The sequence below is a fragment of the Mesoplodon mirus genome (genome assembly GCF_964341445.2).
Source record: "Mesoplodon mirus genome assembly, chromosome: 5".
Taxonomy (NCBI): Eukaryota; Metazoa; Chordata; class Mammalia; order Artiodactyla; family Ziphiidae; genus Mesoplodon; species Mesoplodon mirus.
This window is the reverse complement of record NC_138980.1, coordinates 98,671,545-98,690,034: the sequence shown is the minus strand read 5'-3', so window position 1 is coordinate 98,690,034 and position 18,490 is coordinate 98,671,545. Positions and strand designations below refer to the sequence as shown.

Sequence of the window (18,490 nt, the reverse complement as noted above, 5' to 3'; positions counted from 1 at the left end):
TGCCATGAAACTATGCTGGAAATATGTGGATTTACTACTTTAGAGTCCACAGTTGACCTTGTGACACACATAAAATTGCTTTTTTGAAAGCACTGAGGCTGCATAGATGAGGAAGGAGTTCAGCTCACCTAACTCTCTTTATGTGAAAAGTTTATGGCTTTAAAAAATGTCCTCTTTAGTTTTCAGGAAAAAGTTTTTCCAGAATCAAGCTTACATACAAGATCATATATATATATATATATAATTTTACATTGATTTTGTTTGTTGTGCTATTCTATTTTTTTCAGAGCAATATGCAATCATATCTTTTGTAACCATGGCAAAAATTTTAAGAGCTATAAAAGCACTTTGACTTACTAGATATATTTACATTAATGAATTTCAATCGTTGTTAATTTGAAATATATAGGATGTTTATGCATTGTCCAAACATTTCTAACTGATTCTAAGGACTTCATACTATATAAGCACTTTATACTGTATTTAAAATTAAAATAGTATATTTCTTTAAACTGTTACTTTTCATAATTCATCTAATTCAATATCTTTATTCTATTACCTTATTGGGTACATTGATTAGTGTTATGCAAAAATTCATATAAAATTAAGTAAGAACTAAAATTAAGTTAAGACAGTTATGATCTGTATGAGAGGATTTACCTTCATGCACCCTACTCCATGTTGTGGTTATTTTTTCTGTTTCTTGAGCTTCTCAAACTTAGACTCATTTTCATTTTAGAGAAAATACAGCTGCTCATCTGAGCTCTATCCCACCAAGTGCCCAGCCACTGTATTTTGTCTTGACCCAGTGGTACCTCTCCACTCTATGGATAGCAGCAGACCTATGACCCATAGGGTTCTTATGCAACACATGATAAACATTTCCTAGGAGGCCCATATGGCCATCACCATATTCTTTTCCTAGGGGATTTGGAACCAAGACTGAAAGAACTCTTTCAAGTTTTCAACCTGATAAACACTCTTTGGATTGCTGACTTTAGGAATTATCTGAGGTTATTTGTTACAACTTTCTTCACTGGAGGAAATGCCATAGGAGTAGTCCAACACGGCTCTCTTAAAAGTGTAACTGATTTTCGGGAGAGTTCCCATTCCTCTCACCTGCCTTTAAAAGTAGCAATTACAAATGGATGGTTTTTCTCATCATACCTACAGCACACTTCAAAGTGAGCTACACATATGGTCATCTCCTTTGCAAGTCCCAGGTGAGAAGAATCACTTCATTCTCAGCACAAGCCCTTTATAGAAGGGCATCTTTAGTCTAATTGTTTACCTTAATACACCTGAAACCTTACCTATTGAAGGGCCCAATTACCAGTGACTTATGTTTCAAACAAGATTGTTATCTGCTGTTCTACAGTCTTCTATTTGCTGTTTACTCATTTTATGTTTTTTCGCTTAACCTTACGACAAAGAAAACTGTTGCAATTTCATCTATCATGATTCAAGAAAAATCTGTGAGGATGTCAGCAAAAACTCTTTAACCCTAACAAAAAGTGGGCCAGAATTAGAAGACTAGATTTTCCAACTCTCACCCAAACCTCTATAACATTTTTAAAAAATCACCATCCATTAGCCCTGAAATTTATGAGATGATATCATTCGGTTTTAAATTCACCAACCCATTTCTAATAAGTTGTTTATGCACATGGTACAATATTCAAATTTGCAAAAATTTATTCTTGAAAGTAATTAACCCTCAGTTGTCTCCATCTGCCAAGATGTCTTTCTTTGAAGCTATAGCTATTACAGTCTATGAAAGCAACACCACACAAACAGAGGCATAGGAAGCAATTATTTGATTTGTATTTCATTATTTCAAATTTTTAAGTTAAAAAATTATCTTAAATCAACATTTTTGTGCACATATTTTCCATACATGTAAATACAACTTTAGAATAAGCTTCCAGAAATGGGATTATAAAGACAAAAGGCATATTTGAAATTTTGGATAGTATTGTAAAATTGACTCAACTAAAGTGAACTTCACACACACACACACACACACACACACACCTTGTAAACCCATATATTGTGTGTGTATTTTGCCCTTTTGCTCTGATACGAAAAGTATGATGTATTGCATTAGTTTTCTATTGATGTTTTAACAAATTTCCAAAAACTGAGTGGCTTAAAAACAATGAAAAACAACTTACAGTTCTGTAGTTCAGCAATCCAGCCTGGGTCTCACTGGGCTAAAAGAAGATCAGGGTGTCAGAAGAGTTACATTCCCTTCTGGAATCTCTAGGGCATAATCTGTTTCTTTGTCCTTTCCAGCTTTGAGATGATGCCCACAGTCCTTAATGCACGGCCCCCTTCCTCCATCTTGAGTAACAAGAGTTACATCTCTGCGTGCCTTCCTTCAACACTCACATCTTCCTCTGACTCACTCTCCTGCCTCTCTTTTCTACCTTTAAGTACTCTTGCAATTAAATTAGATCCACCTGGATAATCCTGGGTAATCTGCCTATATTAAAGTCAGCTGAGTAGTAAGCTTAATTCTATCTGCAACCTTAATTCCCCTTTGTCATGAAACAATATATTCAGATTCTGAAGGTTAAAATATGGATATCTGTGAGGCAAGGGGCATTATTCTACTCACTGCATAGATAGATTGAATTTCCATTTATCTTATTTTAAATTAGATTGATCACATTTTAAAGAAATATTTTGATTCTTGTTGCTTCTTTAATAAAAATGAGTTCCCCATGTATTTAAATGTATTTTATTTTGAATGTTATGTAAATGTGGAAGTATAAGATTGTTCATCGAAGTAAAAATCCTTCAAGAGGCATATCTTTCATCTGATCTTAAAATGAGAAGTTTAACAAAATATTTTAATAAAAATGTCTTGAATATATTATTTATTCAAATATTGACTATAGAGAGTCATTTTGGTGCATTTTCTTTCATGGTTATTGAATAAAACCCATTTTGCCTAGTCATTTATTGGCTTTTCAAAGTTGTTTTAAGTCCGTAAGTTTAAGGGAAAAGAATTTTCTGCTATCGATCCCCTTAAGATTAGATAAAGGAAAATTCAGCTTCAGCTGAACTATATCAGCTTCAGCTGATCTATATCAAATTCAGCTAATTTCCTTCATCCTGGTTTTCAATCGGCTGCAAGGATGGTTTGAGGAGGAGATGAAAATAACAGCTATCCTCTCGTCATTTGCTTTTAAGTAGACTGAGAATAAATTCAAATGCAAAAGTGGAACATATTTTGAAAATAAAACATTAAGATTTATTGCTTGTATCTTCTATATTTTAATACTATCAGAAGATTGAAATACTGAAAACTGGTAATATGGTTTATGTTAGGTGAATATGGAAGGTTGATGAATGTGAAAGGTTCATTTATAAATTACAAAGAAAAATATATGCACATTAAAATTCATCTAATTCTTCTGAAAACTACTAATCCACAAATGGTCTAATGAAAAACATATTTTGTGGGGAAACTTTTAGCGGGAAAAAGATGTGTGCTAACATCAGTTTAGAGAATACAAATGTATGACCATTTTCATAGCTTGCTATGAAAACAAAATAAAACAAGTAAACAAAGAAAAATAAAATGTAGAAATAGGAGTAAGGGCATGTTTTATCCACATAAGTACTTATATTCTGTGCAGTTTTTTGTTTAATCCTCAACACAAACCTGAAAAGCAAATATACATTTTGTAATATATAATGTCATGTCCTGATTGAGGTAAAAACTTTAAATAAGGATAAACCATATCCTTATTTATTGGACTAATAATTTTCTGTTCCCTTTAATTTTATAACATTTATAATAAAATATCACATATTTGGTTGATAGCAAATTCAGGAGATTCTTTTACTAGCCAGATAAATCTGTTATTTTCTTGGTGTAACAGGCAAAATATTCTTCTTTGATTTATAGTATAAAATTGCAACTTATTATGATAAGTGGAATCTAAAGTTACATTACTGACTACAACTATAAAAAGGGCTAGCAGTATATATTAATTGTATATACTTTAAAATAGTTTACCAATTTGGACTGGGTTCAATTTCTTTACAAACATTATATCTTAGATTTATTTTCTTCATTTTCTTCTGACAAAAAACTAAAGTTTAAAAACAAAAATTATAAAAATTTGATTATTTCACTAAGCTAATCTTTGGTTCATGTCAATTTGAATTAATTCACACAATCAGAAACTAATGTGTGTATTTTAAGATTAAAACAGTGAAGGGTGCCAGAAAGAAAGAGTTAATATTTAGGTACAGTTGATTCTACCTATAAAACCACATAGGAAAGCTTCATTATGGATTCTAATATCTCTGTCAATTTTTTGCTAATGCCTTTATCAATTTTCATAATAAACGAACTCTACATTCACTTACTTTTAATTACTTTTATAATAGAAAGAGGGTAAATTCCAAACATCTGGCCTACAACATTGGATAAAAAGATCACAAAGGCATTGCTTGCTATTATTATATGCTTGCAAGATATCTTTAAAATACTGGCAGAACTCTGAAAAATGAGTTGACATGCAGAACACATATAGCACAGTATTTCAATTAGTATTTTAATTATGCTCTGTGAAATCTAGGGATACTTTTTATTTCTTAAAAGTAAATGAAGTAAATCTCATTAGAATGACCTACTCCTATGGACAGCAATTTATATGATAAACCACTTTGTTCTACAACTGTGTTGCAAAAACCCAGTTGTCTCACACTGTTCATGGAAGTCAGTAATAGGACACAGACTGTGAGCTATTAAAGCAATAACAGAATATTAGGATGTCTACTAAAATGTCACAAATGAGTACCAGAATTTTATATAATGCTTGTAGAATGTTATAATATTGTAGTGTTTCCTTTTGTTTTACTGTTTAGGCAGTAACTAATATTGCTAATGTAATTATGTTTCCTACCATAGAATCCAAGTTGAGCCCCAAATCATAGTATTATATTCATCATACAAAGTGAAATTTTTTCCTATTCTAGAAATGGCTTTTTACTTCTGCATGGTTTTCAAACTGAAAAATTTTGTTAAAGTTGTATGTACTACATCTTGACAAAGGACAAAGTAATAAACCTTAGTAAATTTTGTTAAACTATCTCAAAATGTCAAAATCAAAGCAGCATTTTTATTGTTAAAAAATTACATAAAGCAATATTAATGTCAGAAAATGAAGAAACTATTATTTCACATGGCCATGAAAAGTTTTTCTCTAAAAACAAGTTATCTATCATCTTCTTATCAGAAAATTCTTCTTTGCTTTTTCAAGTTCATCACCAGTTAAAGTCATTTGAGCACAACAAAAATTGTTTTGATTTTAAATGTGAAAAAACAACAATTAAGATTCAATAATTTTTCAAAAATCAAACTCAGTTTTGGACCTACATTAAAAATAAATTCTAAATGTTTCCTTAGCCACTAGAACAAAGCCACTATTTCTTTTTGATGGTACAGAAATATTTCTGTGATGCTTAGATTACAAGATATTATCAATTCTATGGACTTTGGTATTGATCAAATTCATGATCAAAATTATTATTATGGATTGTGGGGTGAGCATGAGAAAGTAAATAATTGTGAAGATGGTTGGGGAGAAAGCCTCATAAGAAAAATTAGAAATATTTGAATAAATACATAAATATGTGTAAATGAGGTAGAATGCATTGCATTCCATTAGAAGAAGAAAATAAAGTTTAGTTCAATAGACATGGTAGAAAGTTGTCACTTTTGGTATTTACAATCTTCTACAAAATAATAGCCTTTGGTCATTTTGAACACTATCTGCACTTTTGCCCTGATAAAATTCATGAGAAACTGGACAGACAAGCTCCTGAAAATAGACTGGGACAGTTGACATACTGCCAATAAAAGCTTAATGAAACTTAAAACTATCTCATAAGTCCATATGGACTAAGGTTATACTATAATTCTTGCTGTTTCTGTAAGTTACCTCAGTCTATGCTTCTGGCTTCTGCAGAAGTGTTATGTCAGTGTGACATGCCTTGTGGCAATGTATGATTTCTGTAGAAATTAAGAGTGTTTACCAATGAATCTTTTGGACTCAAAAATACATGTGGATGATTACCCGATGTTATTTTTGTCACTCATAAAATACTCAGGAAACTTCCTTTCATATGGCAGGATCTACAACTGCTTGCCTTCTTCTCTGGACAACACAAGTTTCCTCTGTATGCAATAATATACTTGCTTAGCATTTGACTGTGTACCAGAGCAATCTAAGTCATACTTGCACAGCTTACCAGATCTTTTCTTTTCATGCAGGAATATATCTTAAAAGCCTAAGCTGGGCTTCCTTGGTGGCACAGTGGTTGAGGGTCTGCCTGCCGATGCAGGGGACGCGGGTTCGTGCCCTGGTCCGGGAGGATCCCACATGCCGTGGAGTGGCTGGGCCTGTGAGCCATGGCCGCTGAGCCTTCGCGTCTGGAGCCTGGGCTCTGCAACGGGAGAGGCCACAGCAGTGAGAGGCCTGCGTAACGAAAAAAAAAAAAAAAAAAAAAAAAAAGCCTACGCTAAGGTTTCTATTCTATATGCATAATGAAAACTCTGTACTCCTGCTGGGGGTCATTTTCTCAGCTTATCCTACCCAGTAATTAAATGACCACCAGTAAGCATATTGCCCATAGAATTTAAAGAATCAAAACATTTTTCTGAATAACCCTTTTAGCAAAAATGATTTTATCATTTTTCTTCCATTTTCTTAACATTTTAAATAAATTTACTACTGATTAAAGCCAAGGTTATTTCTTAGCACTGTTTAATCCTCTTTACCTAGTTAATTAGCAACAGGTGTTTTTATTTTCCTGTGCAAATTTGTTGGAGGATAAAGCTCTGGGTGTGTGGCTTATATGCATATGATAAATTTTTGATAGTAAAATATATGGATTAACAAAATAAGTGTCTTTTGGGCAAACCATTTTTGAAAAAGAAAAAGGGTGTGAATCAGTTCACCAATCTGAAATACATATATTTTTTACAATTAAGTTTTATTGGAGTATAGTTGTTTTACAATTTTGTATTAGAATCTGCTGTACAGCAAAGTGAATCAGCTATATGTGTATATATATCCCCTCTTTTCTGGATTTCCTTCCCATTTAGGTCACCATGGAGCATTGAGTAGAGTCCCCTGTGCTATACAGAAGGTTCTCATTAGTTATCTATTTTATACATAGTAGTGTATATATGTCAACCCCATTCTCCCAATTCATCCCACCCCCCTTCCCCCCCACCCCCCGATATCCCTACATTCGTTCTCTCTGTGTCTCTATTTCTGCTTTTCAAATAATTTCATCTATATTGTTTAAAAAAAATAAAAAATATATAATATTTAATATTTTTCTTAATGTAATAGCATGTGATGAAATCACATCTTGCAACAAAATTGAAATTATATTTTCCGTATTCTGTCTTGCCGAAGAGTTATCCTTTACACCTCCAGTGACTGTGCACAAATTTGTATGTGATGAACCTAAGAAATACTGTGAGACAGCTATTAAACAAACGAAAGCCTTTATCTCAGACGCTATGGGAGAAAGAAGATAGTTAAACAAATTTTAGCCTAGAAATTTAGTGGAGTAAGGACAGGGGAAAGTGTCTGTGTAGTCCTGAGGAGATTTAAACATTTGTATGAGAAAAATGCATAAGAGCTAGAGTGACCCAGATACTTAGTGTGGTAAATGTTTACTTGATATTGTGCTTAACTGTCAACATAATGGATTCTTCCAAGGGAATCAGATAAATGCTTAGCATCATCAAGAGCAAGAGAGACAGACAAGATATAAAACTTGGTAAAGAAACATCACTTCTCAGGGAGGAGGCAGGCTGACTTAAGGAACTCTAGGCTCTAACAACATAATTTGCATTTAACTTACTAATGTTTATATACTGTTCACTGTTTAATATCTGAAAAAAGTACTTTTAAAATCCGTATAACTCTTTGAATACTATAATGCCAGTAAACTGCATTAGAGCAGTAGAAATAGAACACAATAAAGAAGCAAAGAGATCACTAAGAGAAACCATTCTCTTTAAACTTAGAATAGAGAGAGTAGAGGGATCAGAGACAAAACACTGGCTGCCTATGAAGCTATCACAGGCATTTTACCTCACAAAGCAGGGAATATAACTGTGGCATTACTTAATAATTCTACACAGTTAAATTTCCAAACTAAAAATTAAAGTTTTGAGAAACAAAGAAATATACGATTTTTAACTTACCAAATTCAAATAAGTTGAATTTTAACTCAGTGGTTCTCATAGTACTTTATTATTAAGTAGATCCTTTTAATTTAAAAATCCCTAGAATAAATACATTATATTAATTCTCAATTAAAAAATAGATTTAGACTATCTTTGATTTTTTATTGAGAGTCTAGTGAATAACAATTAAAGACTTGGATCAAGATTGTTTTTTTCTCGTGTGGACTTTTACATTTAAAGATCCTTTAACATTAAACACATTTTAAGACTTGTTTACTATATATATATTTTTCTCTCCTATTCCAAATATTATTTTTGAATGTGATTTTTCAATTATTTTCTACACAATTTAACATGTTTGCAAACCTACTGCCATATTTTAATAAGAGTTTGTACCAACCTTGATTTCAAGCTTTGTTGGGAAGTTTCAAAGTATTAATCATAAAGATGAGCCCATCTTTAAGGACATTTTTATATATCCCAAAGAGGAATAGTCTAGACATAGCTATGGGAAAGCAAATCTACATACTTACACAGTTTCATTTTCTTATGATCATTTAAAAATCATCCTAGCAATATTTTTTTTCTGGCAATCCTGTAATATTCTTTTATTTCATGGGTTCTCTGCTATCTTAACAAAGCTAAGGAGAAAGCCTTCTCTTAATGTAGTGGAATTCTCATCATCTCTTAAAAGAAAAAGAAAGAAAAGTTCAATTTGAGTGACTTTTTAGTTGTTTTTCTACTTTATTCACTTTCTTCTAAATCACTAAAAGTTTGGAAAATAGGAAATTTCAAAGTTGCACAGTCACATGAATCAAGTCTTCAGACTTAATGGTGAAATAGTATTGTGTATGAGTCTGGGTGCTCTGATGAAGGGTTATTTTCAGTAAACGTTGAAAGGTTGACAGCAGTTGCTTTGTAGATGTGGAAAAAAACCAAGTTGATACCAATCATATAAAATTGCTCGTTTAATGGGAGGAATTTTTTAAAAAGAAAGAATTTCTTTGGAGTACTGATTTTAAGACAGAGAATACAGTTCCTGGAAACTTCTTATGAAGTTATAATTGACTCAAAAAGTGTCAGAAAAGAGAATAAATACAAAATTTGCTCTCCTTGTGTTCATAATTGTATACTATCCTTTCTATCTGTTAACTCTATTTTGCTCCTGTGATAAAGACGATAGTTTGAGAATTAAGTAGCCAAACATCAGTCTATGTTAATACGCTTTTAGCTTGTTGCATGTAAAATAGATTGACAAACCAACCTTAGACTATAAATTGGTTAAGATTATGATGCCAACTAAGACCTACGTTCAGAAAACTCAGCATTAAAATCAGTGTTATTTTCGGGAAAAAACAGATGTGATTTGTAACTAAATTCTATACTCACTGAAAGATAGAATGAATTCTCTAACAGATAGAATGCAATTTATAACTGAATTCTATATTCTCTAAAAGATAGAATGAAAAGATGGAAGAAGTAACATTGGCATATTCGAGAATGAGCAGTCATTCTAACATTGTGCGGTCTGAATGTTCCTCTTTGTTTACCGTCTTCACTCAGAGCAGGGCTTTGGAGATCCTTTGAAGTGATAAAAGATGGAAATGGAAAGGGAAAGAGGAAGTGAAGGGGAAGTAATACAGAATCCAGAAGTGCTGTCTTTAAGCCTACTTTAATGACTACTCTAAAAGTTCTTTGAAATAAAACAGTTGTAATCCATATTTTTCTCCTTTGCCTTCATAATATATTTACCTATTTCTCAAACTTGTATTATACTTAATTAAAATTTTTTATGTCTTCCTCTTTCAAATAAATAATTTTTGCTGAAGTAAATTATATCCTTTTATTTTTCAAGAAAATAAAGAAGCATATTGAATTAAAAGTGAATGATCTCTTTACCCTTTCCATATTTTTAAATTTAAAAAGTTATTCCATTTAAAAATTACCCCAGTGTAAATGATAGCTAACAATTCCATACTTTTTCTTCTTTAATATGTAGCATAATATAAATACAGGTAATTTAGGTTTGGACTCTGGCTTTATGTCAACAGAATCATACTGAACTATTCTTTAACCTCTTTTAATCACATTATACAAAATCCTGGAAATTTTCCCATGCACATAATTATGAATTGCACCCTTCTTTTTAACTTATGACTTGACATTAAATGATGATTTTTTTTTCAAATTTGTATCTCACGTTAGTAATGTTTGGCAAACCTAGTTGTCTCCTTGCTTGTTGACCTTCTGCTCTTGGATATCCTATGAGCTAGTCAATTTCAACATCTAGGCGTTCCTCAATCTCTTACTGTCACTTCTGCACTGCCGAATAGTTTACAAGGCCCTATTTAATTGCTCATGACTAAAACCTTGTTGTCTTCCTTGATAGATCTACCAATATTTTTCTCTCATATCATGACCCTGCAATATTCAATAGATCACATTTTATTAATGAGTATATCATCTGTAAGATTCTAACATTTCCTATCTCTCATATCACTTTAGTGATCTTTTTGCAGTGGCAATAAATTGACAGACGATCATCACAAATTTTAAACAATATTACTACTCCCCATACTTCCATACATCAAATCTGATTAATGCTTGCCATGGCCCTCAGTTTAAAAAAATCTATCACATTTAATCCAGTGAATCCATTCTTTAAAGTGTTAGCAATAACAGGTCACAGATACAGTGTCAGGACAAGTAGGGACATTTTCCAAATTGTAATTAATACCAATACTTATGACAAAATTTGATTTTATTAACTGTTATCTTAACATTTTATGCTTAGTTTATACCTGTTCTCATAGTAATTTCAAAAAGGCCTAAACCATTATCCTTAAGCATCTGATGTCTACGTATATATTCAGGGCAGCAATAAAGCTTTCAGTTTAATGTTCCTGAGATACATTAAAAAATAAAAATAATTGGGCTTCCCTGGTGGCGCAGTGGTTGAGAGTCTGCCTGCCGATGCAGGGCACACGGGTTCGTGCCCCGGTCTGGGAAGATCCCACATGCCACAAAGCGGCTGGGCCCGTGAGCAATGGTCACTGAGCCTGCGTGTCCAGAGCCTGTGCTCCACAACGGGAGAGACCACAGCGGTGAGAGGCCCGCGTACCGCAAAAATAATAATAATAATAAAAATAATTTGTTAAAAAAATCTTTAAAAAACAATTATACCTTTTGCTGTGAATAAAAATACAATCATTGGAAAATGGGTCCAAATAAGTTAAAGGAAATTTTTTTTAATTTGAGGTTCCTACACAGAAGTCAAGATTCAATAGGCTAGAAAATGACCATTGTAGATTTCTGAAGAGGATATCATGGAGATATGATTTTACTTAAAGTACTCAAGTATCATTGAATAGATTGATTGATATGGGCAAATGTTGATTCAATAGATCATTAAAGTAATACAGAGATGATACACTATTACAATTTACAGAAAAGGAGAAAAAGTGGGAAGTTTAAGAAGTACTTCAAATAATAAAACAACAATAATACATTGTTGCAGAAAAGGTAATTGTCAATGTCTAGAGAAGGAGGAAACAACTGCAAGGGTGATATATTTGCTGTTCATTTGCATCAACTGGACTCTATCCTTTTAAAACTGGTTTTCCGAGGAAAGGGAATTGATACCTTGCATCATCTCTTTGTGTGCCCTTCCTGTCTATCCTGGGGTTGATACTGGGTTTGATTCATTGTTATTTATATTAGCTTATTCAATTAGTTTAGACTCTAATTCCCACAGATTGTGGAAACAGCAAAGTAAAATAGGGAGGGGGCAAATTATCTTTCTTAAGCTAATAACCATAGTAGCCCTTTATATCTTAAATATTCTTTCTAAAAATTGTTATTTTTAAGTCAGATGTACATAGAATGTATTTTGCATAAATTTGTAAAGACCAGGGATTGTTTTAAACAATGTTGAATGATAAAGTTAATTGCTCAAAGAATGTTCTAAAAGGATTATTTTTTTTTCTGTTATTAGATGTAGGTTTTTCTATAAAATTAGTCAAAAATACTGTTTATATTCAAGGCCCATTTGTTTAATAAGTTATTATCTTGCTAATGGAGTTCCTTTAAATGTATAAAACTAGAATAGTGATTGGCCACAAGTTTAAAATATTGTTATCTTTATATAAGCTACTTTTTAATGAACTTAGGTTCATTTATCTTTTCTGCAATGTTAAAGATGTAAATACACTATAACTGATATGCAAGGAAAATATTACTGTATTTCTTGTGGATATTGAAAATGACTTGGTTTTCAGATGTTTATTAGCTCAAAATACTGAAAGTATATGCTGATCTTCCAGAAACTCTTCTATTTTCACATTTCAAAAGATAAATAAGGACTAATGTCTGTGAGTAAATATGTATATATATATATATATATATATATATATATATATATATATATATATATATATATCTTTTGTTTTTTTCCATCTTTTTTTTTCCTTAAGTTTTTACTCATAGCTGCATGAGGAGCAAATGAAAACTTGCTCTTATATATAAGCTTATATATAATATAAGCTTTAAACTTATATTGTGTTCAACCTTAAGGATATTATCTAAATCTTCCTCTTAGGTTGCTATTTTCACATCTCAATTTCTAATGAATAAAAGCATGTTTACCCATCCAGAGTCTTTTTAATATCCTTAGCCTTTTTGTGGTTGTTGTTTCAGTTTTTATTTAATAGCTGCTACTACTCAGTGAACAAATAATTTCTAGTTGTTACAGATGGATGTGTTTTTAATTGATAAGCAAAATGATTGCACGTTTCTTATATATATAGTGCAAGACATGAATTTTAAAACTGTCTCATGAAAAGTAATATATACAGTAAACACATAGGAGCATAGAGTGTCATTAGGTTTGATCATTTATATACATGAAATTACCAAAAACAAAATTCTTTTTTTTTAACATCTTTATTGGAATATAATTGTTTTACAATGGTGTGTTAGTTTCTGCTGTATAACGAAGTGAATAAGCTATACGTATACATATATCCCCATATCCCTCCCTCTTGCATCTCCCTCCCACCCTCCGAATCCCACACCTCTACGTGGACACAAAGCACTGAGCTGATCTCCCTGTGCTATGCTGCTGCTTCCCACTAGCTGTCTATTTTATAATTGGTAGTGTATATATGTCCATGCCACTCTCTCACTTTGTCCCAGCTTACCCTTCCCCCTCCTCATGTCCTCAAGTCCATTTTCTACGTCTGTGTCTTTATTCCTATCCTGCCCCTAGGTTCTTAAGAACCATTTTTTCTTTTTTAGATTCCATATATATATGTGTTAGCATACAGTATTTGTTTTTCTCTGACTTACGTTACTCTGTATGAGACTCTAGGCTCATCCACCTCAGTACAAATAACTCAACTTTGTTTCTTTTTATGGCTGAGTAATATTCCATTGTATATATGTGCCAGATCTTTTTTATCCATTCATCTGGCAATGGACACTTAGGTTGCTTCCGTGTCCTGGCTATTGTAAATAGAGCTGAAATGAACATTGTGGTACATGACTCTTATTCAATTATGGTTTTCTCAGGGTATATGCCCAGTAGTGGGATTGCTGGGTCATATGGTAGTTTTATTTTAAGTGTTTTTAGGAACCTCCATACTGTTCTCCATAGTGGCTGTATCAATTTACATTCCCACCAATGGTGCAAGAGAGTTCCCTTTTCTCCACAACCTCTCCAGAATTTATTGTTTGTAGTTTTATGAGGATGGCCATTCTGACCAGTGTGAGGTGATACCTCATTGTAGTTTTGATTTTCATTTCTCTAATGATTAGTGATGTTGAGCATCCATTCATGTGTTTGTTGGCAATCTGTATATCTCCCTGGGAGAAATGTCTATATAGGTCTTCTGCCCATTTTTGGATTCAGTTGTTTATTTTTTTGCTATTGAGCTGCATGAGCTGCTTGTAAATTTTGGAGATAAATCCTTTGTCATTTACTTCATTTGCAAATATTTCATCCCATTCTGAGGATTGTCTTTTCATCTTGTTTATGTTTTCCTTTGTTGTGCAAAAGCTTTTTTCATTAGGTACCATTTGTTTATATTTGTTTTAATTTTCTTACTCTAGGAGGTGGGTCAAAAAGGATCTTGCTGTGATTTATGTCACAGAGTGTTCTGCCTATGTTTTCCTCTAAGAGTTTTAGTGTCTGGGTTTACATTTAGGTTTTAATCCATTTTGAGTTTATTTTTCTGTATGGTGTTAGGAAGTGTTCTAATTTCATTCTTTTACATGTAGCTGTCCAGTTTTCCCAGAACCACTTACTGAAGAGGCTGTCTTATCTCCAGTGTATATTCTTGCCTCCTTTATCAAAAATAATGTGACCATATGTGTGTGGGTTTATCTCTGGGCTTTGTATCCTGTTCCGTTGATCTATATTTCTGTTTTTGTGCCAGTACCATACTGTCTTGATTACCATAGCTTTGTAGTATACTCTGAATTCAGGGAGCCTGATTCCTCCACCTCCGTTTTTCTTTCTTAAGATTGCTTTGGCTATTTGGGGTCTTTTATGTTTCCATACAAATTGTGAAATATTTTGTTCTAGTTCTGTGAAAAATGCCATTGGTAGTTTGATAGAGATTGCATTCAATTTGTAGATTGCTTTGGGTAGTAGAGTCATTTTCACAATGTTGATTCTTCCAATCCAAGAACATGGTATATCGCTCCATCTGTTTGTATCATCTTTAATTTCTTTCATCAGTGTCTTATAGTTTTCTGCATACAGGTCTTTTGTCTCCATAGGTAGGTTTATCCCGAGATATTTTATTCTTTTTGTTGCAATGGTACATGGGAGTGTTTCCTTAATTTCCCTTTCAGATTTTCCATCATTACTGTATAGGAATGCCAGAGATTTCTGTGCATTAATTTTGTATCCTGCTACTTTACCAAATTCATTGATTAGCTCTAGTAGTTTTCTGGTAGCATCTTTAGGATTCTCTATGTATAGTATCATGTCATCTGCAAACAGTGACAGTTTTACTTCTTCTTTTCCAATTTGGATTCCTTTTATTTCTATTTCTTCTCTGATTGCTGTGGCTAAAACTTCCAAAACTATGTTGAATAATAGTGGTGTGAATGGACAACCTTGTCTTGTTCCTGAAATTAGAGGAAATGGTTTCAGTTTTTCACCATTGAGAGCAATGTTGGCTGTGGGCTTGTCATATATGGCCTTTATTATGTTGACGTAAATTCCCTTTATGCCTACTTTCTGGAGGGTTTTTATCATAAATCGTTGTTGAATTTTGTCAAATACTTTTTCTGCATCTACTGAGATGATCATATGGTTTTCCACCTTCTGTTTGTTAATATGGTTTATCACATTGTTTTATTTGAATATATTGAAGAATCCTTGCATTTTTTGGATAAACCCCACTTGATCATGGTGTATGATCCTTTTAATGTGCTGCTGGATTCTGTATGCTAGTATTTTGTTGAGGATTTTTACATCTATGTTCATCAGTGATACTGGCCTGTAGTTTTCTTTTTTTGTAACATCTTTGTCTGCTCTTGGTATCAGGGTGATGTTGGCCTTGTAGAATGAGTTTGGGAGTGTTCCTCCCTCTGCTATATTTTGGAAGAGTTTGAGAAGGATAGGTGCTAGCCCTTCTCTAAATGTTTGATAGAATTAGCCTGTGAATCCATCTGGTCCTGGGCTTTTGTTTGTTGGAAGATTTTTAACCACAACCTCAATTTCAGTGTTTGTGATTGGTCTGTTTATATTTTCTCTTTCTCCCTGGTTCAGTCTCAGAAGATTGTGCTTTTCTAAGAATTTGTCCATTTCTTCCAAGTTGTCCGTTTTATCAACATATAGTTGCTTGTAGTAATCTCTCACGATCCTTTGTATTTCTGCAGTGTCAGTTGTTACTTCTCCTTTTTCATTTCTAATTTGTTGATTTGAGTTTTCTCCCTTTTCTTCTTGATGAGTCTGGCTAATGGTATATGAATTTTTTTTATCTTCTCAAAGAACCAGCTTTTAGTTTTATTGATTTTTGCTATTGTTTCATTCATTTCATTTTCATTTATTTCTGATCTAATCTTTATGATTTCTTTCCTTCTGCTAACTTTGGGGTATTTTTTGTTCTTCCTTTTGTAATTGCTTTAGGTGTAAGGTTAGGTTGTTTATTTGAGACATTTCTCGTTTCTTAAGGTAGGACTGTATTGCTATAAACTTCCCTCTTAGTACTGCTTTTGCTGCATCCCATAGGTTTTGGGTTGTCGTGTTTTCATTGTCATTTTTTTCTAGGTATTTTTTGATTTCCTTTTTGATTTGTGCAGTGATCTCTTGGTTATTTAATAGTGTATTGTTTAGCCTCCATGTGTTTGTATTTTTTACAGATTTTTTCCTGTAACTGATATCTAGTCTCATAGCATTGTGGTCAGAAAAGACGCTTGATACTATTTCAATTTTTTTTTAATTTACCAAGGCTTGATTTGTTACCCAAGATATGACCTATCCTGGAGAATATTCCATGAGCACTTGAGAAGAAAGTGTATTCTGCTGTTTTTGGATGGAATGTCCTATAGTATCAATTAAGGCCATCTTGTTTAATATATCATTTAAAGCTTGTGTTTCCTTATTTATTTTCATTTTGGGTGATCTGTCCATTGGTGAAAGTGGGGTGTTAAAATCCCCTACTATGATCGTGTTACTGTCGATTTCCCCTTTTATGGCTGTTAGCATTTGCCTTATGTATTGAGGTGCTCCTATGTTGGGGGCATGAATATTTACAATTGTTATATCTTCTTCTTGGATTGATCCCTTGATAATTATATAGTGTCCTTCTTTGTCTCTTGTACTAGTCTTTGTTTTAAAGTCTATTTTGTCTGATATGAGAATTGCTACTCCAGCTTTCTTTTGATTTCCATTTGCATGGAATATCTTTTTCCATCCCTTCACTTTCAGTCTGTATGTGCCCCTAGGTCTGAAGTGGGTCTGTTGTAGACAGCAAATATATGGGTCTTGTTTTGAATCCATTTAGCCAGTCTATGTGTTTTGGTTGGAGCATTTAATCTATTTACATTTAAGGTTGTTATCAATATGTATGTTCCTATTACCATTTTCTTAATTGTTTTGGGTTTGTTATTGTAGGACTTTTCCTTCTCTTGTGTTTCCTGCCTCGAGAATTTCCTTTAGCATTTACTGTAAAGCTGGTTTGGCGGTGCTGAATTCTCTTAGCTTTTACTTGTCTGTAAAGCTATTAATTTCTCCATCGAATCTGAATGAGATCCTTGTTGGGTAGAGTAATCTTGGTTGTAGGTTTTTCCCTTTCATCACTTTAAATATGTCCTGCCACTCCCTTCTGGCTTGCAGAGTTTCTGCTGAAAGATCAGCTGTTAACCTTATGGGGCTTCCCTTGCATGTTACTTGTTTTTCCCTTGCTGCTTTTAATACTTTTTCTTTCTATTTAATTTTTGATAGTTTGATTAATATGTGCTTTGGCATGTTTCTCCTTAGATTTATCCTGTATGGGACTCTCTGTGCTTCCTGGACTTGATTAACTATTTCCTTTCCCATATTAAAGAAGTTTTCAAGTATAATCTCTTCAAATATTTTCTCAGTCCCTTTCTTCTTCTCTTCTTCTTCTGGGACCCCTATAATTCGAATCTTGGTTCGAATGTTTAATGTTTTCCCAGAGTTCTCCAAGACTGTCCTTGATTCTTTTCATTCATTTTTCTTTATTCTGTTCTGCGGTATTTATTTCCACTATTTTATCTTCCAGGTCACTTATCTGTTCTTCTGCCTCAGTTATTCTGCTACTGATTCCTTCTAGAGAATTTTTAATTTCATTTATTGTGTTGTTCATCATAGTTTGTTTGCTCTTTAGTTCTTCTAATTCCTTGTTAAATGTTTCTTGTATTTTCTCCATTCTATTTCCAGGATTCTGGAATCCCCATGATCTCTAGAGTTAAGTAGATGTAGCTATGAGTCCCGGAGGCCACAGTGGTACAAGTTCACAGGACAATGTATGAAAGAGAAGGGAGCTGAACAGAATGAGAACTCCCAACATCTCATGAAAGTCTTCCTCATGGCATCAGACACATAATATTAGTGCATATATAGAGGAAACTAGACATCACTGAGTAAAGAACCACCTGAATGATTAGAGGGAACACTTACAGGTCTCACACAGAATCAGGAATAGTTCCTCTTCCCAAAGGCCATAGTGGAGAACCTCAAAATTCATAGGGAGATGTGTAGAGCAGTGGTCCCCAACCTTTTTG

The 18,490-nt window shown here is 33.0% G+C and overlaps 1 pseudogene across 1 annotated transcript; it reads right to left on the bottom strand.

Moving 5' to 3' along the window:
* Positions 1–921: 921 nt before the first annotated feature.
* On the bottom strand, positions 922–1,459 carry LOC309804346 (protein BTG4-like; annotated as a pseudogene). Its single transcript has one exon. The product of its transcript is annotated as a protein BTG4-like (transcript).
* Between the last annotated feature and the right edge of the window lie 17,031 nt (positions 1,460–18,490).